This window comes from Trachurus japonicus, chromosome 11 (assembly GCF_045865225.1).
Source record: "Trachurus japonicus isolate A0001 chromosome 11, Traja_1.0".
Classification (NCBI taxonomy): domain Eukaryota; kingdom Metazoa; phylum Chordata; class Actinopteri; order Carangiformes; family Carangidae; genus Trachurus; species Trachurus japonicus.
Genome location: NC_140917.1, coordinates 34683868 through 34711367, shown reverse-complemented (window position 1 = coordinate 34711367; position 27500 = coordinate 34683868).

Below are 27500 nucleotides of genomic sequence, written 5' to 3'. Positions count from 1 at the left end.
CCTTCCCTCTCTCTCTTCTGTCTCCCTCCTTCCCTCTCTCCCTCCCTTCCTCCCTCTCTCTATCCTTCCCTCTCTCTCTTCTGTCTCCCTCCTTCCCTCTCTCCCTCCCTCTCTCTATCCTTCCCTCTCTCCTTCCCTTCCTCCCTCTCTCTATCCTTCCCTCTCTCTCTTCTGTCTCCCTCCTTCCCTCTCTCCTTCCCTTCCTCCCTCTCTCTATCCTTCCCTCTCTCTCTTCTGTCTCCCTCCTTCCCTCTCTCCCTCCCTCTCTCTATCCTGACCTCTCTCCTTCCCTTCCTCCCTCTCTCTTCTGTCTCCCTCCTTCCCTCTCTCCTTCCCTTCCTCCCTCTCTCTATCCTTCCCTCCCTCTCTCCCTCCCTTCTTCCCTCTCTCTATCCTTCCCTCTCTCTCTTCTGTCTCCCTCCTTCCCTCTCTCCTTCCCTTCCTCTCTCTCTCTATCCTTCCCTCTCTCTCTTCTGTCTCCCTCCTTCCCTCTCTCTATCCATCCCTCTCCTTATCTCTCTCTCTTCTCCCTCCCTCCCTCTCTCTCCCTCTCTCCTTCTCTCTATATATATATATCTATCTATCTATCTATCTATCTATCTATCTATCTATCTATCTATCTATAATCTATCTATCTATCTATCTATCTATCTGTCTGTCTGTTTGTCTATTTATATCTACCTGTGTGTGTGTGTGTGTGTGTGTGTCCCTCCCTCTCTCTCCCTCTCTCCTTATCTATCTATCTATCTATCTATCTATCTATCTATCTATCTATCTTATTATTATTCTTACTTCTTCCGCTCTTTTTCAGGATCTAACTCCTCCTTCATACTTTGTGCTATTTCAGCAATTCATATATTCACACACATTCTCTCTCAGTCTGTCAGTGTCACACACACACACACACACACACACATCCAACACACACACACCGATGGACACACACTAACTACCACACACACACACACACACACATACATACACAAAAATGGACACACACTCACCATACACACACATCCAACACACACACACACACACAAATGGACACACACACACACTCACCATGCACACACATCCAACACACACACACACAAATGGACACACACTAACTACCACACACACACACACACACACGGACACACACTCACACACAAATGGACACGCACTCACCATACACACACACTAACTACCCCCCCCCCCCCACACACACACACACACACACACACACACACACACACTTTTCCTACAGTTGTCTGACTGTTTTGTGTACCTCTCTATCTTCCTGTTGTAGTTAATGGACTCGTTGCTGTTAATTTTGTTCTTTAGCTATTTAAACTGAAAATACACATTTCCCCATTTTGGTCATGTTGAACACATTGTTTTACACGTATCCTAAACTACTGAGGCTCTTCTCAACCATTTCACACCATTAAGGCGAGACACGGCAGGCAAAAACATCGTTTTTTCATGCACTTATCAATTTTGAGATTTTGGGCTATTTTGCTTCCATAACATGTCTTCTTTCAGACTAATACAAAAAAATAGTCTAAAATACACGTTATGGGTGTTTATTTTACTTCACTTTGACTGGTGTCGCCTGTAGATTTCTCCTAAATTCACCAGAACTGAGCGTTCTATCGCGGAGCGAGCCGCGTCTGTTCAGACTCCTGTCATATCAGGTATCGCTGTGAAGCTCTCTCTCTATCTCTCTCTCTCTCTCCCTCTCTCTCTCCTGCACTAATGTGTCGGTTCCAAAAATGGTAATTTCCTTTGTACCAGCGACGAATCGTAAAAGTACGAGGGAGGGTCTCATTGGCTGGTGTCGTTTTCCGACAGCGTGATTCGTTTAGAAGCATCACGTGATGCGCTCTGAACAGCGGAGGGACTTTTAAAAACGGGGAAAGGAAATCGATTTAAATCCTCACGTAAAATAAAACAGCAACTCTCACTTGCTAGACAACAAAAGACACAGCACAGAAACTCACCGAGCCATAAGATCCCTTTACAAAGTGCGTCATCGCGGAAGCTGTCACCCGTAAAAAAACGAGTGTTTGCCGCCGGAGACAGCGCGATACACAGCGGTGGCTTTTTTTTTTTTTTTTTACACATCAGACGTCTGAATGAACTGATCGGAGATTTAATATGTCCCTGCGCTGGTACAGGGCTTAAAATGAGCATCGATCCTCAGAATCACGTGTTGTGCAGTAGTTTACTTCTCAGTGACAGAGGTGAAACGGATGTGACACTGACATGGGCCAGATATGATTTTTAGCCAGACAGAGAGAAACTGAAAACATTGGTTGTCATATTACAGATGAGCCCAACTAGGCTACACCTAAAGTGTTTCTTATTTTTATTTTTATTTATTTATTTATTTTCTCTGACCTACTGGCCCACACACCTTAAAATTCACAGTGGCCAGACACTCTTGTTTCCAGTAACAATGGGCTCTATGCACAGCTCCACTGCTTTCTAAATTCAAGGCAGCTCTTTTATTTACTGACAAACTGATTAATCCAGGTGTGTCTGAGTAGTCACATTGGTCAGACACACCTGGATTAATCAGTTTGTCCAATAATGTAATACAGGAAACAAAGGAGCTGCCTTAAGTTCAGGAAGTAGAGCTGTGCATAGAGCCAATTTGTGGAATTTTTGCAATAGAATCTTTAAAGGCCGTTTTCTCAAAATGAGCTTTTTCTTATACTCTGGACCCGAAATCTCCAGTTCAGCAGCACTTACAGACACCAAACCTTCCAGTTGTATTCCCGCCTATATTCTGAAGGTTTTTACAGAGGGGATTGTTGATATATCATTCACAGCCTCATTTATACAACAATTTATACCTAAAAACAGGGCGAAATTTGATTTTTTAGGGCTGGTGACAGTATTTTCTCATTTACAAAGTGATAAAAAGAGATATCCAAAATCCCCTCTGTAAAAACTTTTGACTTTAAAATGTCAACAAAATAAAACAAGAATTTTGAAAGTGGCTTTATCCAATCTTCAGATTTCGGGTCTGGAAATGTACACAAATTCACGCATATTTAATTATTTTTATTTTATTTAGCCTTTATTTAACCAGGTAAAAGACCCGTTGAGATCGAGATCTCATTTTCAAGGGCGACCTGGCCAAGAGGGCAGCAGCACACGTCGTCAACATTATAAATTACAAAATACAATATACAACAATATACATTACAGTATTACATTATATTAAATAGGGCCATGTTACAATGGAGGTTAAAACAAAAAGTGCAGGGAGCAGGAGGTCAAGGTGACAAGGTTGGTCAGCAAAGGCACCGCTCAAATGATTTTTGTTGTCGGACCTTTAAGAAGTGTCGAAAAACATTAAAAGATACAAGTTCAGACAATTTCAGTTCGGCCTGGAGGTTGTTCCATGTAATGTCTAATTTCCATATGTAAGCATAATATTTAAGAAAACATGTAATACAAAAAATAATTGTCTCAATCTAAGTAATAAACATAGAAAGTTTCATGGCAATAGCTGTTAGTTAAATTTTTTACCCTATTCACCTGGGGTGTCTCGCCTTAAACCCGCTGTTTACATGTTCTACTCCTCAGCTAATGCTCCATCTATATTCTTCAACAATGTTCTTCTGCTGTCAGTTTACAATGTATTTCAGTAGGCATTAACTTTTTTCCTAATTCAGGAATTTTTCAAACTCTTCTTTGACAATTCAAGTAATTTCCAGCCATTTCATACAAAGTCTCACATCTTCTACTTTTAAATATATTCTCAGCCATTGCTTCAGCTATGTTAGTGCTGGTTCATCAGTTGTCCTTCCTGTTAGGTTAGCTGCAGATTTCAACTATTTAACCATTACATTTAAACATGCAGAATTTCAATGTTTTCTTCTCCCTTTAGCATTTCTACTGCTTTTTACCTTTAAAAAGGCATTCATCTCACACTACAAGTTATATGTTTCAGCTTTTTCCCTCCTAGGGATGAATAAAGTATTCATCTACTCTCTACTCTACTCTAGCATTAGTCTTTTCAACATTGCTTTAGCAGTTTCGTCAACTAATTTAGCATTGATTCAACAATTTCTTCAGCTAATTCAGCATTGCTTCAGCAATAGCGTTCAGCTGCTTTCAGCATTCACACGCATTTTCTGCAGGAAATGCTATCTTTTTCTAGTTATTATTCTCCTTCATCTTCCGGACGAATTTCGATTCGCAACTAGTCCTGCAACTCGAAGAGTTGCAGGACATATTATATATCAAAACGTGCGGCTTGATCGGGATCACTGTGCTATTACTTGTCTCAACAGTTTACGAATTTTTCGCGACGTAAGTCGCGATTTACTGCGCAAAATTTTGCATGTAAGTCAATGGGACGGGCGAAAAAAAAAGAGCGAAAAAGACCAATCATTGGAGTTTAACAAACGTCTACTGCTCAGGCATACTTTCACCTAGAGACTCCATTTAAACTTTAAACAGTAGACACAAGTCTTGTGTATTGTCGTATTACTCCACGTTTTGATAGGTCATATAGTTTTTGATCAATCCCTGATCAATGACCATGATCATTTTTGGAGAAATTATGAGTTTATAATGGGTGTGTATTGCATGGAATGTTCGTGTCAGAGTGCGTGACATCATCGGTTAGAGTGGGAGAGAGTGAAGAAACATTCTGTATTTTTTCTGGATAAATTGCCACCACGGCCACAATTTACACTCTACAGACATAATTTTTTCAGAATTTGTAAGACAAACTTGTTATCTCTCATGTCATGTGCTCAAAATATCAGAGAGACTTACAGAACTTACAGAATCAGCCTCTGAGTGCGGCCACGTCTGTCCCTGCTCCTCATTGAGTCCAATACAAATATTTTCTGAGAGGAGCAGAACGGCCTGATGTTTTAAAACTGCCAGCGTCGCCAAAATATTTACTGTAGAAACACCAAATCGTACCGAAATTTTCATTAAGTCCTTAGAGCAACGTTGATCTGTGTTTTGTTCTGATAGGAGTTACCGTTTTGTCATGCTAAGCCTAATTGTGAGGCCGGTTTAGAGGCAGAAAATGGGTGTTTTTCTCCACGTTTCTGTCTGTCTCAGCCTGCGGGGGCCCCTATCGCCGTGGTAACCTCTTTGATCCTCAGGCCAGGGCTCGTTAACTTCATAAACAATCCACCTGGCGCTCGTTTAAATGTTTATAAACACAGACACAGCTAAATCAGACTGACACAGGATGCAGCTACTAACTAACTATGTGTCAAGTCAGTCACACACACACACAGACTCTAGAGCCAGCTTCATGTGATTACAGTCACACACACACACACACACAAACACACACACACCTTCATGTGATTAAAACACAGTTAACGTGCAACAGAATTTAAACTTAAACCATGATTTAATCTGGTTTTAAAGTTAAACCTTGTTGGTGTCACACACACACACACACACACACACACACACACACACACACACACACACACAGTTAACCTAATGTGGTTACAGCTCCTCCATATCAGTGCTTATAGAAAGATGATCATGTGTCTGTCTGATCAGCTCTGTCTTGCGCTTAAGATCGTGGGTTTGATTCCCATGTTGACAGAGATGGCAAAATCGGCAGTAGCCCCGCGGCCCATTCAAAATTTCCCGAGAGGAAATTTTCTAGTTATTATTTTTCCACTTCCGGCCAGATTTCGATGTGCTACTAGTCCTGCAACTCGAAGAGTTGCAGGACATATTATATATCAAAACGTGCGTCTTGATCGGGATCGCTGTGCTATTACTTTTCTCAACAGTTTACGAATTTTTCGCGACGTAGTCGCGAAAAACTGCGCAAAAATTTTGCATGTAAGTCAATGGGACGGGCGAAAAAAAAAGACCGAAAAAGACCAATCATTGGAGTTTAACAAAAGTCTACTGCTCAGGCATACTTTCACCTAGAGACTCCATTTAAACTTTAAACAGTAGACACAAGTCTTGTGTATTGTCGTATTACTCCACGTTTTGATAGGTCATATAGTTTTTGATCAATCCCTGATCAATGACCATGATCATTTTTGGAGAAATTATGAGTTTATAATGGGTGTGTATTGCATGGAATGTTCGTGTCAGAGTGCGTGACATCATCGGTTAGAGTGGGAGAGAGTGAAGAAACATTCTGTATTTTTTCTGGATAAATTGCCACCACGGCCACAATTTACACTCTACAGACATAATTTTTTCAGAATTTGTAAGACAAACTTGTTATCTCTCATGTCATGTGCTCAAAATATCAGAGAGACTTACAGAACTTACAGAATCAGCCTCTGAGTGCGGCCACGTCTGTCCCTGCTCCTCATTGAGTCCAATACAAATATTTTCTGAGAGGAGCAGAACGGCCTGATGTTTTAAAACTGCCAGCGTCGCCAAAATATTTACTGTAGAAACACCAAATCGTACCGAAATTTTCAGTAAGTCCTTAGAGCAACATTGATCTGTGTTTTGTTCTGATAGGAGTTACCGTTTTGTCATGCTAAGCCTAATTGTGAGGCCGGTTTAGAGGCAGAAAATGGCTGTTTTTCTCCACGTTTCTGTCTGTCTCAGCCTGCGGGGGCCCCTATCGCCGTGGTAACCTCTTTGATCCTCAGGCCAGAGCTCGTTAACTTCATAAACAATCCACCTGGCGCTCGTTTAAATGTTTATAAACACAGACACAGCTAAATCAGACTGACACAGGATGCAGCTACTAACTAACTATGTGACAAGTCAGTCACACACACAGACTCTAGAGCCAGCTTCATGTGATTACACACACACACACACACACACACACACACACACACACACACACACACACACACACACACACCCTAATGTGGTTACAGCTCCTCCATATCAGTGCTTATAGAAAGATGATCATGTGTCTGTCTGATCAGCTCTGTCTTGACCTTAAGATCGTGGGTTTGATTCCCATGTTGACAGAGATGGCACAACCCGCAGTAGCTCCCGTGGCCCATTCAAAATTTCCCGAGAGGAAATTTTCTAGTTTTTATTATTTTTCATCTTCCGGCCAGATTTCGATTCGCTACTAGTCCTGCAACTCGAAGAGTTGCAGGACATATTATATATCAAAATGTGCGTCCTGATCGGGATCGCTGTGCTATTACTTTTCTCAACAGTTTACGAATTTTTCGCGACGTAGTCGCGAAAAACTGCGCAAAAATTTTGCATGTAAGTCAATGGGACGGGCGAAAAAAAAAGACCGAAAAAGACCAATCATTGGAGTTTAACAAAAGTCTACTGCTCAGGCATACTTTCACCTAGAGACTCCATTTAAACTTTAAACAGTAGACACAAGTCTTGTGTATTGTCGTATTACTCCACGTTTTGATAGGTCATATAGTTTTTGATCAATCCCTGATCAATGACCATGATCATTTTTGGAGAAATTATGAGTTTATAATGGGTGTGTATTGCATGGAATGTTCGTGTCAGAGTGCGTGACATCATCGGTTAGAGTGGGAGAGAGTGAAGAAACATTCTGTATTTTTTCTGGATAAATTGCCACCACGGCCACAATTTACACTCTACAGACATAATTTTTTCAGAATTTGTAAGACAAACTTGTTATCTCTCATGTCATGTGCTCAAAATATCAGAGAGACTTACAGAACTTACAGAATCAGCCTCTGAGTGCGGCCACGTCTGTCTCTGCTCCTCATTGAGTCCAATACAAATATTTTCTGAGAGGAGCAGAACGGCCTGATGTTTTAAAACTGCCAGCGTCGCCAAAATATTTACTGTAGAAACACCAAATCGTACCGAAATTTTCAGTAAGTCCTTAGAGCAACGTTGATCTGTGTTTTGTTCTGATAGGAGTTACCGTTTTGTCATGCTAAGCCTAATTGTGAGGCCGGTTTAGAGGCAGAAAATGGCTGTTTTTCTCCACGTTTCTGTCTGTCTCAGCCTGCGGGGGCCCCTATCGCCGTGGTAACCTCTTTGATCCTCAGGCCAGAGCTCGTTAACTTCATAAACAATCCACCTGGCGCTCGTTTAAATGTTTATAAACACAGACACAGCTAAATCAGACTGACACAGGATGCAGCTACTAACTAACTATGTGACAAGTCAGTCACACACACACACACAGACTCTAGAGCCAGCTTCATGTGATTACAGTCACACACACACACACACACACACACACACACACACACACACACACACACACACACACACACACACACACACAGGTAACCTAATGTGGTTACAGCTCCTCCATATCAGTGCTTATAGAAAGATGATCATGTGTCTGTCTGATCAGCTCTGTCTTGACCTTAAGATCGTGGGTTTGATTCCCATGTTGACAGAGATGGCACAACCCGCAGTAGCTCCCGTGGCCCATTCAAAATTTCCCGAGAGGAAATTTTCTAGTTATTAGGGCCACGGGCAATCGCACCGGGCACTGATCCCTACAGCTATGAAATAGCTGCAGGGACCAGTGCCCGGGCGAAGCCCGGGCACTACTGTTATTGTGTGGATTTTTTCCTAGTTAGTGTGAATGCTGGAAGCATTCACACTATTGTTATTCAAATCTTTATACTTATTATTATTATTATTCTTACTTCTTCTTCCCTTTTTCTGCGTTTAACTCCTTCTTCATACTTTGTGCTATTTCAACAATTCATATATCAAAACGTGCAGCTTTTTCAGGACAATATTGCTATTATTTTTCTCTTTCATACTATTTATACTTTTTAAAATATTTAACTTTTTGTGCAATTTTTCTCTCATAGGAAATACATTGAAACAGTCTTCAAACTCTTCAAATCTTCTGCTTCATTCAGCCTCTAATAGCTTCAGCATACTTTCAGCTACAGACTTCATTCAACTTTTAAACTGTTCACAAACCTTTCAACTATTCAGCTATATCTCAGCTTATTGATATCTTCAACAGTTTCAGATATATGTATAGTTTTAAAATCATTAAAATTTCTGACAAAATTCAGATTTAACATGAAAGTCAATGGGACGGAATGTTCGGACGTTGGCAGTTGGTAGAGTGACAGAGGGTCTAAAAATCCTCTCACATTTTTCTCTCTATCCTGTCAGTACGGCCACAGATTACACTCTACACACATAATTTCGGGCATGCTTGTAGACAAGCTCATCCTTGATCTCTTCATGTGCTCAAAAAACCAGAGAGACGAACACAATTTGAACTGGGAGCCTCCGAGTGCGGCCACTTCCCTCCCTTCCTCTCATTGACTCCCATTCAAAAGTAGGCGCTGATTTTCTAAACGTCCCAAAGTTTCCAACCTGCGACACAATCAACAATTTTTACTCTAGAAACACCAAAGTGACACGGACGCGTTCAGCAAGGTCTTATGGTTCGGAAAATGTAAACCTTTTGCTCGTACTAAGTACAGATTTGTCGTACATTAGATCTGTTTGAGGGTGTCACAGAGCAGTTAAAGCCTATGGTTAAAGCTGCCACCATGCCTTAAAGCCACCAGCCAACAGTTACATGGTAACCTCAACATGGCAACCTCACCATGGTAACCTCACCATGGCAACGTCACCATGGCAACGCACACACATTCTCTCTGTCTGACTGTCTGTCGGTCATACACACACACACACACACACAAATGGACACACACTAACTACCACACACACACACACATCCAACACACACACACACACACACACACACAAATGGACACACACACACACACACACACACACACACACAAATGGACACACACTCACCATACACACACATCCAACACACACACAAATGGACACACACTCACCATGCATACACATCCAACACACACACACAAATGGACACACACTAACTACTACTACACACACACACACACACACACACACACACACACACACACACACCATACACACACACGCACACACACAAATGGACACACACACACAAATGGACACACACTCACCATACACACACATCCAACACACACACACACACACACACAAATGGACACACACTAACTACCACACACACACAAACACACACACACACACACACACACACACACACACACACACACACACACACACACACCCAACAAACATACAACCACTTACCAAACACATACACAATTTACACAATTACACACAAACAGACACACATGCACACACAACAAACACACACACAAATGGACACACACTAACCATACACAAACAGACACACACGTCCAACACACACACATTTCATACAGTTGTCAGGTCAGAACTTTATGTATATCTTCCTCACACACACACACACACACACACGCACACACACACACACACACACACACACACACACACACACACACACACACACACACACACACACACACACACACACACACACACACACTTTTCCTACAGTTGTCTGACTGTTTTGTATGTACCTCTCTATCTTCCTGTTGTAGTTAATGGACTCGTTGCTGTTAATTTTGTTCTTTAGCTATTTAAACTGAAAATACACATTTCCCCATTTTGGTCATGTTGAACACATTGTTTTACACGTATCCTAAACTACTGAGGCTCTTCTCAACCATTTCACACCATTAAACCCGCTGTTTACATGTTCTACTTCTCAGCTAATGCTCGATCTATATTCTTCAACAATGTTCTTCTGCTGTCAGTTTACAATGTATTTCAGTAGGCATTAACTTTTTTCCAAATTCAGGAATTTTTCAAACTCTTCTTTGACAATTCAAGTAATTTCCAGCCATTTCATACAAAGTCTCACATCTTCTACTTTTAAATATATTCTCAGCCATTGCTTCGGCTATGTTAGTGCTGGTTCATCAGTTGTCCTTCCTGTTAGGTTAGCTGCAGATTTCAACTATTTAACCATTACATTTAAACATGCAGAATTTCAATGTTTTCTTCTCCCTTTAGCATTTCTACTGCTTTTTACCTTTAAAAAGGCATTCATCTCACACTACAAGTTATATGTTTCAGCTTTTTCCCTCCTAGGGATGAATAAAGTATTCCTCTACTCTCTACTCTACTCTACTCTAGCATTAGTCTTTTCAACATTGCTTTAGCAGTTTCGTCAACTAATTTAGCATTGATTCAACAATTTCTTCAGCTCATTCAGCATTGCTTCAGCAACAGCGTTCAGCTGCTTTCAGCATTCACACGCATTTTCTGCAGGAAATGCTATCTTTTTCTAGTTATTTTTCCACTTCCGGCCAACTTTCGGTTCGCTACTAGTCCTGCAACTCGAAGAGTTGCAGGACAAATTATATATCAAAATGTGCGTCCTGATCGGGATCGGTGTGCTATTACTTTTCTCAACAGTGTACGAATTATTCGCGACGTAAGTCGCGATTTACTGCGCAAAATTTTTGCATGTAAGTCAATGGGACGGGCGGGAAAAAAAGAGCGAAAAAGACCAATCATTGGAGTTTAACAAAAGTCTACTGCTCAGGCATACTTTCACCTAGAGACTCCATTTAAACTTTAAACAGTAGACACAAGTCTTGTGTATTGTCGTATTACTCCACGTTTTGATAGGTCATATAGTTTTTGATCAATCCCTGATCAATGACCATGATCATTTTTGGAGAAATTATGAGTTTATAATGGGTGTGTATTGCATAGAATGTTCGTGTCAGAGTGCGTGACATCATCAGTTAGAGTGGGACAGAGTGAAGAAACATTCTGTATTTTTTCTGGATAAACTGTGAGCACGGCCACAATTTACACTCTACAGACATAATTTTTTCAGAATTTGTAAGACAAACTTGTTATCTCTCATGTCATGTGCTCAAAATATCAGAGAGACTTACAGAACTTACAGAATCAGCCTCTGAGTGCGGCCACGTCTGTCCCTGCTCCTCATTGAGTCCAATACAAATATTTTCTGAGAGGAGCAGAACGGCCTGATGTTTTAAAACTGCCAGCGTCGCCAAAATATTTACTGTAGAAACACCAAATCGTACCGAAATTTTCAGTAAGTCCTTAGAGCAACGTTGATCTGTGTTTTGTTCTGATAGGAGTTACCGTTTTGTCATGCTAAGCCTAATTGTGAGACCGGTTTAGAGGCAGAAAATGGCTGTTTTTCTCCATGTTTCTGTCTGTCTCAGCCTGCGGGGGCCCCTATCGCCGTGGTAACCTCTTTGATCCTCAGGCCAGAGCTCGTTAACTTCATAAACAATCCACCTGGCGCTCGTTTAAATGTTTATAAACACAGACACAGCTAAATCAGACTGACACAGGATGCAGCTACTAACTAACTACAACACACACACAGACTCTAGAGCCAGCTTCATGTGATTACAGTCACACACACACACACACACACACACACACACACACCATACACACACACACACACACACACACACACACACACACACACACACACACACACACACACACAGTTAACCTAATGTGGTTACAGCTCCTCCATATCAGTGCTTATAGAAAGATGATCATGTCTGTCTGATCAGCTCTGTCTTGACCTTAAGATCGTGGGTTTGATTCCCATGTTGACAGAGATGGCACAACCCGCAGTAGCTCCCGTGGCCCATTCAAAATTTCCCGAGAGGAAATTTTCTAGTTATTATTATTATTATTCTGAGTCTTCTTCCCTTTTTCTGTGTTTAACTACTTCTTCATACTTTGTGCTATTTCAACAATTCATATATCAAAACGTGCAGCTTTTTCAGGACATTTATGCTATTATTTTTCTCTTTCATACTATTTATACTTTTTAAAATATTTAACTTTTTCTGCAATTTTTTTCCCATAGGAATACATTGAAACAGTCGTCAAACTCTTCAAATCTTCTGCTTCATTCAGCCTCTAATAGCTTCAGCATACTTTCAGCTACAGACTTCATTCAACTTTTAAACTGTTCACAAACCTTTCAACTATTCAGCTATATCTCAGCTTTTTGATATCTTCAACAGTTTCAGATATATGTATAGTTTTAAAATCATTAAAATTTCTGACAAAATTCAGATTTAACATGAAAGTCAATGGGACGGAATGTTCGGACGTTGGCAGTTGGTAGAGTGACAGAGGGTCTAAAAATCCTCTCACATTTTTCTCTCTATCCTGCCAGCACGGCCACAGATTACACTCTACACACATAATTTCGGGCATGCTTGTAGACAAGCTCATCCTTGATCTCTTCATGTGCTCAAAAAACCAGAGAGACGAACACAATTTAAACTGGGAGCCTCCGAGTGCAGCCAGTTCCCTCTCTCCTCCCATTGACTCCCATTCAAAAGTAGGCGCTGATTTTCTAAACGTCCCAAAGTTTCCAACCTGCGACCCAATCAACAATTTTTACTCTAGAAACACCAAAGTGACATGGACGCGTTCAGCAAGGTCTTATGGTTCGGAAAATGTAAACCTTTTGCTCGTACTAAGTACAGATTTGTCGTACATTAGATCTGTTTGAGGGTGTCACAGAGCAGTTAAAGCTTATGGTTAAAGCTGCCACCATACCTTAAAGCCACCAGCCAACAGTTACATGGTAACCTCAACATGGCAACCTCACCATGGTAACCTCACCATGGCAACGTCACCATGGCAACGCACACACATTCTCTCTATTTGACTGTCTGTCGGTCACACACACAAATGGACACACACTGACCATACACACATATCCAACACACACACACACACACACACACACGGACACACACACACACACACACACACACACACACACACACACACACACACACACACACGGACACACACTGACCATACACACATATCCAACACACATATAATTTTTATTAGAGTAATTTGAGTGTACTTAAAATGTTAATTTTTCTTTCACCACAATCTTCAACAATTCAAATAATTTCCAACCACCTAGATATTGTTTAATCTATATTAGTAATAGTCCAACAATGTATTCATGCTGTCATGTTTAAATATATTTGAGTAGACTTCAGCTTTTCAATTTCTTTATGCTAATCTTCAACAATTTAAATAATTTCCAATCATTTCATACAAAATAAACCTCCTTCTTACAGGTTCCATTTGTTAATCTATTTTCACTTATTACTTTAGCCATGTTAGCACTTGTTTATCTGTTTTCTGTAGCAGTGCTTTTTGCAGCTGACTGCAGACTCCTCAACTGTTAGACTTAACTCATTGAGTGCCAACCACGTAATTTCTCGTTTTTCGTTCCCATGCGTTGAGTGCCAAAAACGAAATTTTTTGTTTTTTGCTTTTTTTTTAAATTATGAAAATAGACACTTTAATACACATTATATGTAAATTTGGGGACTCTACGACGAGGAGAACTGAAATAGATGACGATCAAAGTCACATGACAGCTCATGATCTGGAAGTTTTTATCATAACTCAGCTTCTGCAAACGGAGGTCTGCATGTGGATGCAGCAGCTGCTCCGCTGCTGCTCCGCTCTCACCCGCGAGGCTGCAGCAGCTGGGAGCTGAACCAGGAAGCTCTCAGCCCACTGTCCCGCCCGGTCTTCATCTGGAGCAACACCGTGTCCTCCCCAAAGTCCTCCCGCGGTAAAATCTGATGGTCTCTGGACCAAAGCAGACCGGCACCACCGACCCGTACCACAGACGGACCGCGACCACCGGCGGGACCGGTGTTCGCGAGCCGCTGTGGCCGGCAGAGCCTCACGTTCCGCGGCGAGAGGCTGTGACACGGCACGGTGCGTCTGTGTTATTGCTGTTTAGTGGCGCCCCCCCCGCCCCCGATGGTGGTTTTGTGAATAGAACAACAATTGTTGTGTATATTTATCTTATACGAGCCCTTTGATCCAGAAATGCGAGTGTCTGAAGAGCGACAGACACAAACAGCGCAGCTTTCATAAAAGACGCTCTATCTCCTTTTCTAGAAAAAAAGGAGGGATTTTGGTGAAACCCAGCCATGTTTAGCTTGACTTTTCTCAGGAACGGAGGCACGTAGAAACAAACGGTTTGTGGCCATTTGAAGGATAAAGTTAAACCTTTCAAATGAGCTACAGTATGTGTTGGTGGCAATAATATAGAATACACTATGGCTCTAAAATAAAAAGTCAAATATGGTCTAATTTGCCGGTACACTTGACTAAAACTTTGGAAAGGAGCGCGGCACTCAATGAGTTAATAATGCAGGATTTTCCAACACATTCCTCTGCCTTTTCAACATTTCTACTGCTTTTAGACTAAACACACATTTATTACACTTAAACCTAAACAATTCAGGATTTTTTCCATCACGTCATGTCAATCAGCTTCCTGCTTACATGTTCCTTCTTTTTAATCTATTCTCACTTGTTGCTTCAGCTATGTTACTGCTGGTTCATCAGTTTTCCTTGCTGTGGCTAGCTGCAGATTTCAACTCTTCAACTGTTAAACATCTTCAACATGCAGGATTTTAACATTTTCTTCTCCTTTTTTTTTTTTTTTTTTTACATTTCTACTGCTTTTTGTCCTTAAAAAGGCATTAATCTTCAAGTTATATGTTTCAGCTTCAACGTTAGACTTTTTCAACAGTTCTTCAGCTAATTCAACTTTGTTTCAATGATTTCTTCAGCTTATTCAGCATTGCTTCAGCAATAGCGTTCAGCTGCTTACAGCATTCACACGCATTTTCTGCAGGAAATGCTTTCTTTTTCTAGTTATTAGTGTGAATGCTGGAAGCATTCACAGTATTGTTATTCTGTTCGGCCATTTTGTTTCTTTAAACTTATTATTATTATTATTCTGAGTCTTCTTCCCTTTTTCTGCGTTTAACTCCTTCTTCATACTTTGTGCTATTTCAACAATTCATATATCAAAACGTGCAGCTTTTTCAGGACATTTATGCTATTATTTTTCTCTTTCATACTATTTATACTTTTTAAAATATTTAACTTTTTCTGCAATTTTTTTCCCATAGGAATACATTGAAACAGTCTTCAAACTCTTCAAATCTTCTGCTTCATTCAGCCTCTAATAGCTTCAGCATACTTTCAGCTACAGACTTCATTCAACTTTTAAACTGTTCACAAACCTTTCAACTATTCAGCTATATCTCAGCTTATTGATATCTTCAACAGTTTCAGATATATGTATAGTTTTAAAATCATTAAAATTTCTGACAAAATTCAGATTTAACATGAAAGTCAATGGGACGGAATGTTCGGACGTTGGCAGTTGGCAGAGTGACAGAGGGTCTAAAAATCCTCTCACATTTTTCTCTCTATCCTGTCAGCACGGCCACAGATTACACTCTACACACATAATTTCGGGCATGCTTGTAGACAAGCTCATCCTGGATCTCTTCATGTGCTCAAAAAACCAGAGAGACGAACACAATTTAAACTGGGAGCCTCCGAGTGCAGCCAGTTCCCTCCCTTCCTCTCATTGACTCCCATTCAAAAGTAGGTGCTGATTTTCTAAACGTCCCAAAGTTTCCAACCTGCGACACAATCAACAATTTTTACTCTAGAAACACCAAAGTGACACGGACGCGTTCAGCAAGGTCTTATGGTTCGGAAAATGTAAACCTTTTGCTCATACTAAGTACAGATTTGTCGTACATTAGATCTGTTTGAGGGTGTCACAGAGCAGTTAAAGCCTATGGTTAAAGCTGCCACCATGCCTTAAAGCCACCAGCCACCAGTTACATGGTAACCTCAACATGGCAACCTCACCATGGTAACCTCACCATGGCAACGTCACCATGGCAACGCACACACATTCTCTCTGTTTGACTGTCTGTCGATCATACACACACACACACACACACACACACAAATGGACACACACTCACCATACACACACATCCAACACACACACACACACACACACACACACACACACACACAAATGGACACACACTCACCATGCATACACATCCAACACACACACACAAATGGACACACACTAACTACTACACACACACACACACACACACACACACACCATACACACACATCCAACACACACACACACACACACACCATACACACACATCCAACACACACACACACACACACACCATACACACACATCCAACACACACACACACACACACACACACACAAATGGAAATGGACACACACACACACACAAATGGACACACTCTCACCATACACACACCCAACACACACACACACACACACACACACACACAAATGGACACACACTAACTACCACACACACACACACACACACACACACACACACACCCAACAAACATACAACCACTTACCAAACACATACACAATTTACACAATTACACACAAACAGACACACATGCACACACAACAAACACACACATAAATGGACACACACTAACCATACACAAACAGACACACACGTCCAACACACACACATTTCATACAGATGTCAGGTCAGAACTTTTTGTATATCTTCCTCACTCACACACACACACACACACACTTTTGTATATCTTCCTCACTCTCACACACACACACACACACACACGCGCACACACACACACACACACACTTTTCCTACAGTTGTCTGACTGTTTTGTATGTACCTCTCTATCTTCCTGTTGTAGTTAATGGACTCGTTGCTGTTAATTTTGTTCTTTAGCTATTTAAACTGAAAATACACATTTCCCCATTTTGGTCATGTTGAACACATTGTTTTACACGTATCCTAAACTACTGAGGCTCTTCTCAACCATTTCACACCATTAAACCCGCTGTTTACATGTTCTACTCCTCAGCTAATGCTCCATCTATATTCTTCAACAATGTTCTTCTGCTATCAGTTTACAATGTATTTCAGTAGGCATTAACTTTTTTCCTAATTCAGGAATTTTTCAAACTCTTCTTTGACAATTCAAGTAATTTCCAGCCATTTCATACAAAGTCTCACATCTTCTACTTTTAAATATATTCTCAGCCATTGCTTCGGCTATGTTAGTGCTGGTTCATCAGTTGTCCTTCCTGTCAGGTTAGCTGCAGATTTCAACTATTTAACCATTACATTTAAACATGCAGAATTTCAATGTTTTCTTCTCCCTTTAGCATTTCTACTGCTTTTTACCTTTAAAAAGGCATTCATCTCACACTACAAGTTATATGTTTCAGCTTTTTCCCTCCTAGGGATGAATAAAGTATTCATCTACTCTCTACTCTACTCTAGCATTAGTCTTTTCAACATTGCTTTAGCAGTTTCGTCAACTAATTTAGCATTGATTCAACAATTTCTTCAGCTCATTCAGCATTGCTTCAGCAACAGCGTTCAGCTGCTTTCAGCATTCACACGCATTTTCTGCAGGAAATGCTATCTTTTTCTAGTTATTATTATTTTTCCACTTCCGGCCAGATTTCGATGTGCTACTAGTCCTGCAACTCGAAGAGTTGCAGGACATATTATATATCAAAACGTGCGTCTTGATCGGGATCGCTGTGCTATTACTTTTCTCAACAGTTTACGAATTTTTCGCGACGTAGTCGCGAAAAACTGCGCAAAAATTTTGCATGTAAGTCAATGGGACGGGCGGAAAAAAAAGAGCGAAAAAGACCAATCATTGGAGTTTAACAAACGTCTACTGCTCAGGCATACTTTCACCTAGAGACTCCATTTAAACTTTAAACAGTAGACACAAGTCTTGTGTATTGTCGTATTACTCCACGTTTTGATAGGTCATATAGTTTTTGACCAATCCCTGATCAATGACCATGATCATTTTTGGAGAAATTATGAGTTTATAATGGGTGTGTATTGCATGGAATGTTCCTGTCAGAGTGCGTGACATCATCGGTTAGAGTGGGAGAGAGTGAAGAAACATTCTGTATTTTTTCTGGATAAATTGCCACCACGGCCACAATTTACACTCTACAGACATAATTTTTTCAGAATTTGTAAGACAAACTTGTTATCTCTCATGTCATGTGCTCAAAATATCAGAGAGACTTACAGAACTTACAGAATCAGCCTCTGTGTGCGGCCACGTCTGTCCCTGCTCCTCATTGAGTCCAATACAAATATTTTCTGAGAGGAGCAGAACGGCCTGATGTTTTAAAACTGCCAGCGTCGCCAAAATATTTACTGTAGAAACACCAAATCGTACCGAAATTTTCAGTAAGTCCTTAGAGCAACGTTGATCTGTGTTTTGTTCTGATAGGAGTTACCGTTTTGTCATGCTAAGCCTAATTGTGAGGCCGGTTTAGAGGCAGAAAATGGCTGTTTTTCTCCACGTTTCTGTCTGTCTCAGCCTGCGGGGGCCCCTATCGCCGTGGTAACCTCTTTGATCCTCAGGCCAGAGCTCGTTAACTTCATAAACAATCCACCTGGCGCTCGTTTAAATGTTTATAAACACAGACACAGCTAAATCAGACTGACACAGGATGCAGCTACTAACTAACTATGTGACAAGTCAGTCACACACACACACACAGACTCTAGAGCCAGCTTCATGTGATTACAGTCACACACACACACACACACACACACACACACACACACACACACACACACACACACACACACACACACAGTTAACCTAATGTGGTTACAGCTCCTCCATATCAGTGCTGATATCAACTACACATGATCATCTTTCTATAAGAAAGATGATCATGTGTCTGTCTGATCAGCTCTGTCTTGACCTTAAGATCGTGGGTTTGATTCCCATGTTGACAGAGATGGCACAACCCGCAGTAGCTCCCGTGGCCCATTCAAAATTTCCCGAGAGGAAATTTTCTAGTTATTAGTGTGAATGCTGGAAGCATTCACACTATTGTTATTCGGTTCGGCCATTTTCTGCCTTTCTTCGTCATGTAACTAGTCCTTCATACTTTGTGCTATTTCAACAATTCAAATATCAAATTGTTCAGCCTTTTCGGGACAGGTGTGCTATGTCTTTTCTCTTTTCAACTATTCATACTTTTTGCAATATTCAACTATTTCTGATTTTTTTTTCCCCATAGAGAATGCATTGGAACAGTCTTGAAACTCTTCAAATCTTCTTACTTCTTTCAGCCTTTAAAGCGTCCACATACTTTCAGCTAGAGACTTCATTCAAATTCTGAGCTGTAGACAAACTTCTAATGTATTCATCCTGTATTTACAACTTTTTCATAGCTTGTACCGTTTTTGAGATAAATCCTTTAAAAGCACATGAGGATTTCTGACAAATTTCACACTTTTCAATGAGTGTGTATGGGGTTGGGTCAGAGTGAGTGACATCATCGTTAGAGTGAGAGGGATCGAAAAAACATTCAGGATTTTTTCTGGATAAATTGCCAGCACGGCCACAAATTAAACTCTAGACACATGATTTCCTCACCGGTTTGTAGCCACACTTGTTGTGTCTCATTTAATGTGTTCAAAACAGCAGACAGACTTACAGAATTGTCTCTGTGAGCCTAATTGTCCAGCTAGACCCGCTCCAGTGGCTCATCCACTTCAATAGAAAAGTAGGAGCTGATTTTTTTAGAAAAGCAGAAATGCCCCCCTTTTCTACCTTGCGACCCTGAGAAAAGTTTTTGCCCTACAAACATTTAATGCACATTGCCTCGCTCAGGAAGGTCTGCTTGCCCAGATGGTCAGATGGCCACATTCTGATAAGAGTTACGGTTCTCTTTTTCTGGGCTGTTTTGGGAAGCTGCTCAGAGCACAAATCTCTCTGCTCTGTGTGCAGTTGGTCCAGCTGTAGCGGCCAGCTCGTTATCAAAGTCTAGAACAGTGCAGCTGCAGCCTGGCCGCTCGTTAAGATGTTTTTAAACACAGCCCCACACACACACATGATAAACCAGACTGACAGAGGATGTCCACGCACAAACACAGGCATCACACTCACACAGACAGACACACACAGACACTCACACACAGTCACACACACACACACATACACAAACAGACAAACACACAAACACAACACTGTTCCACACAGTAAAATGTAAGCATGGTAGTCGCCATGGTAACTTCTGAGGGCAGGCTGCCAATCAATCAGATCATTAGGGAGAGAGGAGTTCTGTGGCGCTTATCAACAGTTTTACTTTCTGCACATGTACACGCAGACAGAGAGACCGTCAGACTCACACACCCAGACACACACACAGGTTTTCAGCTCAAATTCATCAGGCTCTCAATTATTTTATACTTTTGATGTAAACATCTCCAACAATTAATTTTTTTCTCATGAATTTAAGTTCAGACGTTTAGTCTTTCCAACTCTATTAATAGTAGTACAATTACAGGTGGAGCCTGGGACATAGGATGCAGCTTTTAACATGTGTCCTATCTATCTATCTATCTATCTATCTATCTATCTATCTATCTATCTATCTATCTATCTATCTATCTATCTATCTATCTATCTATCTATCTATCTATCTATCTATCTATCTATCTATCTATACCCCTCCCTATTTTTAACCCCTCTGTCTCCTTTTTTTCTTTCTTTCTTTCTTCTACTCCTTCATTTGTATTTTACGTAACTTTTTCTATCCTTCCCTCTCTATCCATCCATCCATCCATCCATCCATCTACCTCTTTCTATCTATCATCCCCCTCTCTCTTTTTCTTTCTTTCTTTCTTTCTTTCTTTCTTTCTTTCTTTCTTTCTTTCTTTCTTTCTTTCTTTCCTTCTTTCTTTCACTCACTCCATTTCTGTCTTTTTACTTCTTTGTTTGTTTGATTGTTTCTTTCTTTCTTTCTATTCCTTTTCTCTTCCTTTGTTTTTACTCCATTTCTTTCTTTCTTTCTTTCTTTCTTTCACTCCATTTCTGTTTGTTTACTTCTTTGTTTGTTTGATTCTTTCTTTCTTTCTTTCTACTCCTTTTCTCTTCCTTTGTTTTTACTCCATTTCTTTCTTTCTTTCTTTCTTTCTTTCTTCACTCCATTTCTGTTTGTTTACTTCTTTGTTTGTTTGATTCTTTCTTTCTTTCTTTCTACTCCTTTTCTCTTCCTTTGTTTTTACTCCATTTCTTTCTTTCTTTCTTTCTTTCACTCCATTTCTGTCTTTTTACTTCTTTGTTTGTTTGATTCTTTCTTTCTTTCTTTCTTTCTTTCTTTCTTTCTTTCTTTCTTTCTTTCTTTCTTTCTTTCTTTCTGTCCTTTTCTTTTTTCTCTCTTGTTTCAATCTTTCTTTCTTTCTTTCTTTCTTTCTTTCAACAATTTCTTCAGCTCATTCAGCATTGCTTCCAGCATTCACACCATTTCCATTCTTGGAAATGTTTTTTCTAGTTCTTACTTCTTCCGCTCTTTTTCTGCATCTAACTAGTCCTTCATACTTTGTGCTATTTCAACAATTCATATATCAAAACGTGCAGCTTTTTCAGGACATTTATGCTATTATTTTTCTCTTTCATACTATTTATACTTTTTAAAATATTTAACTTTTTCTGCAATTTTTCTCTCATAGGAAATGAATTGAAACAGTCTTCAAACTCTTCAAATCTTCTGCTTCATTCAGCCTCTAATAGCTTCAGCATACTTTCAGCTACAGACTTCATTCAACTTTTAAACTGTTCACAAACCTTTCAACTATTCAGCTATATCTCAGCTTATTGATATCTTCAACAGTTTCAGATATATGTATAGTTTTAAAATCATTAAAATTTCTGACAAAATTCAGATTTAACATGAAAGTCAATGGGACGGAATGTTCGGACGTTGGCAGTTGGTAGAGTGACAGAGGGTCTAAAAATCCTCTCACATTTTTCTCTCTATCCTGCCAGCACGGCCACAGATTACACTCTACACACATAATTTCGGGCATGCTTGTAGACAAGCTCATCCTCGATCTCTTCATGTGCTCAAAAAACCAGAGAGACAAACACAATTTAAACTGGGAGCCTCCGAGTGCAGCCATTTCCCTCTCTCCTCTCATTGACTCCCATTCAAAAGTAGTCGCTGATTTTCTAAACGTCCCAAAGTTTCCAACCTGCGACACAATCAACAATTTTTACTCTAGAAACACCAAAGTGACACGGACGCGTTCAGCAAGGTCTTATGGTTCGGAAAATGTAAACCTTTTGCTCGTACTAAGTACAGATTTGTCGTACATTAGATCTGTTTGAGGGTGTCACAGAGCAGTTAAAGCCTATGGTTAAAGCAGCCACCATACCTTAAAGCCACCAGCCACCAGTTACATGGTAACCTCAACATGGCAACCTCACCATGGTAACCTCACCATGGCAACGTCACCATGGCAACGCACACACATTCTCTCTGTTTGACTGTCTGTCGGTCATACACACACAAACACACACACACAAATGGACACACACTAACTACCACACACACACACACACACACACACACATCCAACACACACACACACACACACACACACACACACACACATCCAACACACACACACACACACAAATGGACACACACACACAAATGGACACACACTCACCATACACACACATCCAACACACACACACACACACACACACACACACAAATGGACACACACTCACCATGCATACACATCCAACACACACACGCAAATGGACACACACTAACTACTACACACACACACACACACACACACACACACACACACCATACACACACATCCAACACACACACACACACACACACACACACACAAATGGACACACACACACGCACAAATGGACACACACTCACCATACACACACATCCAACACACACACACACAAATGGACACACACTAACTACCACACACACACACACAAACACACACACACACACACACACACACACACACCCAACAAACAAACATACAACCACTTACCAAACACATACACACACACACACACAAATGGACACACACTCACCATACACACACATCCAACACACACACACACACACACACACACACACACACACACACACACACACACACAAATGGACACACACTCACCATGCATACACATCCAACACACACACACAAATGGACACACACTAACTACCACACACACACACAAACACACACACACACACACCCAACAAACATACAACCACTTACCAAACACATACACAATTTACACAATTACACACAAACAGACACACATGCACACACAACAAACACACACACAAATGGACACACACTAACCATACACAAACAGACACACACGTCCAACACACACACATTTCATACAGTTGTCAGGTCAGAACTTTTTGTATATCTTCCTCACTCACACACACACACACACTTTTGTATATCTTCCTCACTCTCTCACATACACACACACACACACACACACACACACTTTTCCTACAGTTGTCTGACTGTTTTGTATGTACCTCTCTACCTTCCTGTTGTAGTTAATGGACTCGTTGCTGTTAATTTTGTTCTTTAGCTATTTAAACTGAAAATACACATTTCCCCATTTTGGTCATGTTGAACACATTGTTTTACACGTATCCTAAACTACTGAGGCTCTTCTCAACCATTTCACACCATTAAACCCGCTGTTTACATGTTCTACTCCTCAGCTAATGCTAATGATCTATATTCTTCAACAATGTTCTTCTGCTGTCAGTTTACAATGTATTTCAGTAGGCATTAACTTTTTTCCTAATTCAGGAATTTTTCAAACTCTTCTTTGACAATTGACCCTTTGTCAAGGCCCCGCCCCCCACGGTTACTGTTGCTAGGTTGGACAAACAATGGTCACGGAAGGGTTAACTCCCATTGGAAACCATTGAAAATTAGGCAGATTTAAATTGTTTGTAAGGAAAATTTGAATTAACTTATACATCAGAAAAATTGTGTCCATGATAGAGGACAGACGTGGCTCAATAGCGATTGAACGGGCATTACCTGACTTTTCCGAAAAATGGGGAAAAACTATTGTTTTGGTCACTCACTAGCTAGTAGCTAACGACGCTAGCTAACGTTAGCTACAAGCTAACGCTTAATCTCCGCCGATCTCCCGTTTTTCCTCGTAAAACTTCACAAAGTTCAAAAGACATTAGCAGCGGTAATGTTACGTTTGCTAGATAATTATGAAGGTATTAGATCTTCTCTGTCTATGAACACGACCAGAGAGTGGACTGGAGAATGAATGAGCTTCAATAGCACTTCAGTACAGCCAGGGAAAAACAGGCTCACTTCTCATGAGGACTGCACAACAACAAACAAACCTATGCAATTAACCCCTGACCTATGCCTACAGCTCCCCCTAGTGGACCACCCCCAAACCCTATTATTAAGCTCAACTAAATACATAACAGAAGGTTAAAGTATATACAGTAGCCTACATGGGCTAAGTATGTTTATTGATGTCTTGGGTTTGGGGAATGGGATAAAAATGACTCCAGGAATACGTTCCAGATATCGTGAGTTGCTATTGCAGGAACCCCAGGCACATTTTAACCATATTGAAAAATTATAAAGTAGTTTTTGCCGAAAAACTTGCTGTCTACCTATCTCGTTTCATAGGGTTTCATTCCAGGGTTGTCCAACCTTAGAATGTTGCGCAACACGTGACATGGGGAGAAGCGCTCTGATTGGTGGAACAGCAGACCAATCAGAAGGCCAACAAAGGGTCAATTCAAGTAATTTCCAGCCATTTCATACAAAGTCTCACATCTTCTACTTTTAAATATATTCTCAGCCATTGCTTCAGCTATGTTAGTGCTGGTTCATCAGTTGTCCTTCCTGTCAGGTTAGCTACAGATTTCAACTATTTAACCATTACATTTAAACATGCAGAATTTCAATGTTTTCTTCTCCCTTTAGCATTTCTACTGCTTTTTTCCTTTAAAAAGGCATTCATCTCACACTACAAGTTATATGTTTCAGCTTTTTCCCTCCTAGGGATGAATAAAGTATTCATCTACTCTCTACTCTACTCTAGCATTAGTCTTTTCAACATTGCTTTAGCAGTTTCGTCAACTAATTTAGCATTGATTCAACAATTTCTTCAGCTCATTCAGCATTGCTTCAACAACAGCGTTCAGCTGCTTTCAGCATTCACACGCATTTTCTGCAGGAAATGCTATCTTTTTCTAGTTATTATTATTCTTACTTCTTCTTCCCTTTTTCTGCGTTTAACTCCTTCTTCATACTTTGTGCTATTTCAACAATTCATATATCAAAACGTGCAGCTTTTTCAGGACATTTATGCTATGACTTTTCTCTGTCATACTATTTATACTTTTTAAAATATTTAACTTTTTCTGCAATTTTTCTCTCATAGGAAATGAATTGAAACAGTCTTCAAACTCTTCAAATCTTCTGCTTCATTCAGCCTCTAATAGCTTCAGCATACTTTCAGCTACAGACTTCATTCAACTTTTAAACTGTTCACAAACCTTTCAACTATTCAGCTATATCTCAGCTTATTGATATCTTCAACAGTTTCAGATATATGTATAGTTTTAAAATCATTAAAATTTCTGACAAAATTCAGATTTAACATGAAAGTCAATGGGACGGAATGTTCGGACGTTGGCAGTTGGTAGAGTGACAGAGGGTCTAAAAATCCTCTCACATTTTTCTCTCTATCCTGTCAGCACGGCCACAGATTACACTCTACACACATAATTTCGGGCATGCTTGTAGACAAGCTCATCCTCGATCTCTTCATGTGCTCAAAAAACCAGAGAGACAAACACAATTTAAACTGGGAGCCTCTGAGTGCGGCCAGTTCCCCCTCTCCTCTCATTGACTCCCATTCAAAAGTAGTCGCTGATTTTCTAAACGTCCCAAAGTTTCCAACCTGCGACACAATCAACAATTTTTACTCTAGAAACACCAAAGTGACACGGACGCGTTCAGCAAGGTCTTATGGTTCGGAAAATGTAAACCTTTTGCTCGTACTAAGTACAGATTTGTCGTACATTAGATCTGTTTGAGGGTGTCACAGAGCAGTTAAAGCCTATGGTTAAAGCTGCCACCATGCTGTGGCATGGTCTGTCTGTCTGTCTGTCTCTCTCTCTCTATCTCTCTCTCTCTCTCTCTCTCTCTCTCTCTCTCTCTCTCTCTCTATCTATCTATCTATCTATCTATCTATCTATCTATCTATCTATCTATCTATCTCTCTCTCTCTCTCTCTCTCTCTCTCTCTCTCCCTGATGGTTTCTCCTGCTGTTGGCCAGTGGCGTGAGGAGGAGGACCTCCTGCTTTCTCTGAGGACCCCACAGCTGGGAGACCTGGAGTCTCTGGGGAGAAAGGAGGTGTACAACATCGTTGTGAAGGTGGCAGGCCTGCGCTCTCTGGCCGAGCTGAAGGTGTCGAGGTGGACTGAGTTTTTTGGCAGGGGCTCTTCTCCGGGAGGTTGTTGGCGGTCCCTGTACAAACCCCCCGTTGAAAAACGGACGGGCGACCTCCAGTGGAGGATTGTACATGGGGCCATAGCTACAAACAGGTATCTGGCACACCTTGATCCTAGCACGGGGGTTAGTTGTTCCTTCTGCTCAGAGACTGAGACATTACAACACCTGTTTGTCCAGTGTCCCAGACTGGAGCCTCTGTTCAGGCTGCTGCAGGGCTGGTTCAGGGGTTAGGGGAGCACTTCACTTCCTGTCTATACATCTACGGGCCACGCTACTCTGCAAGGAAGAAGGCAACACACACACTCATCAACTACATCTCAGGGTTAGCG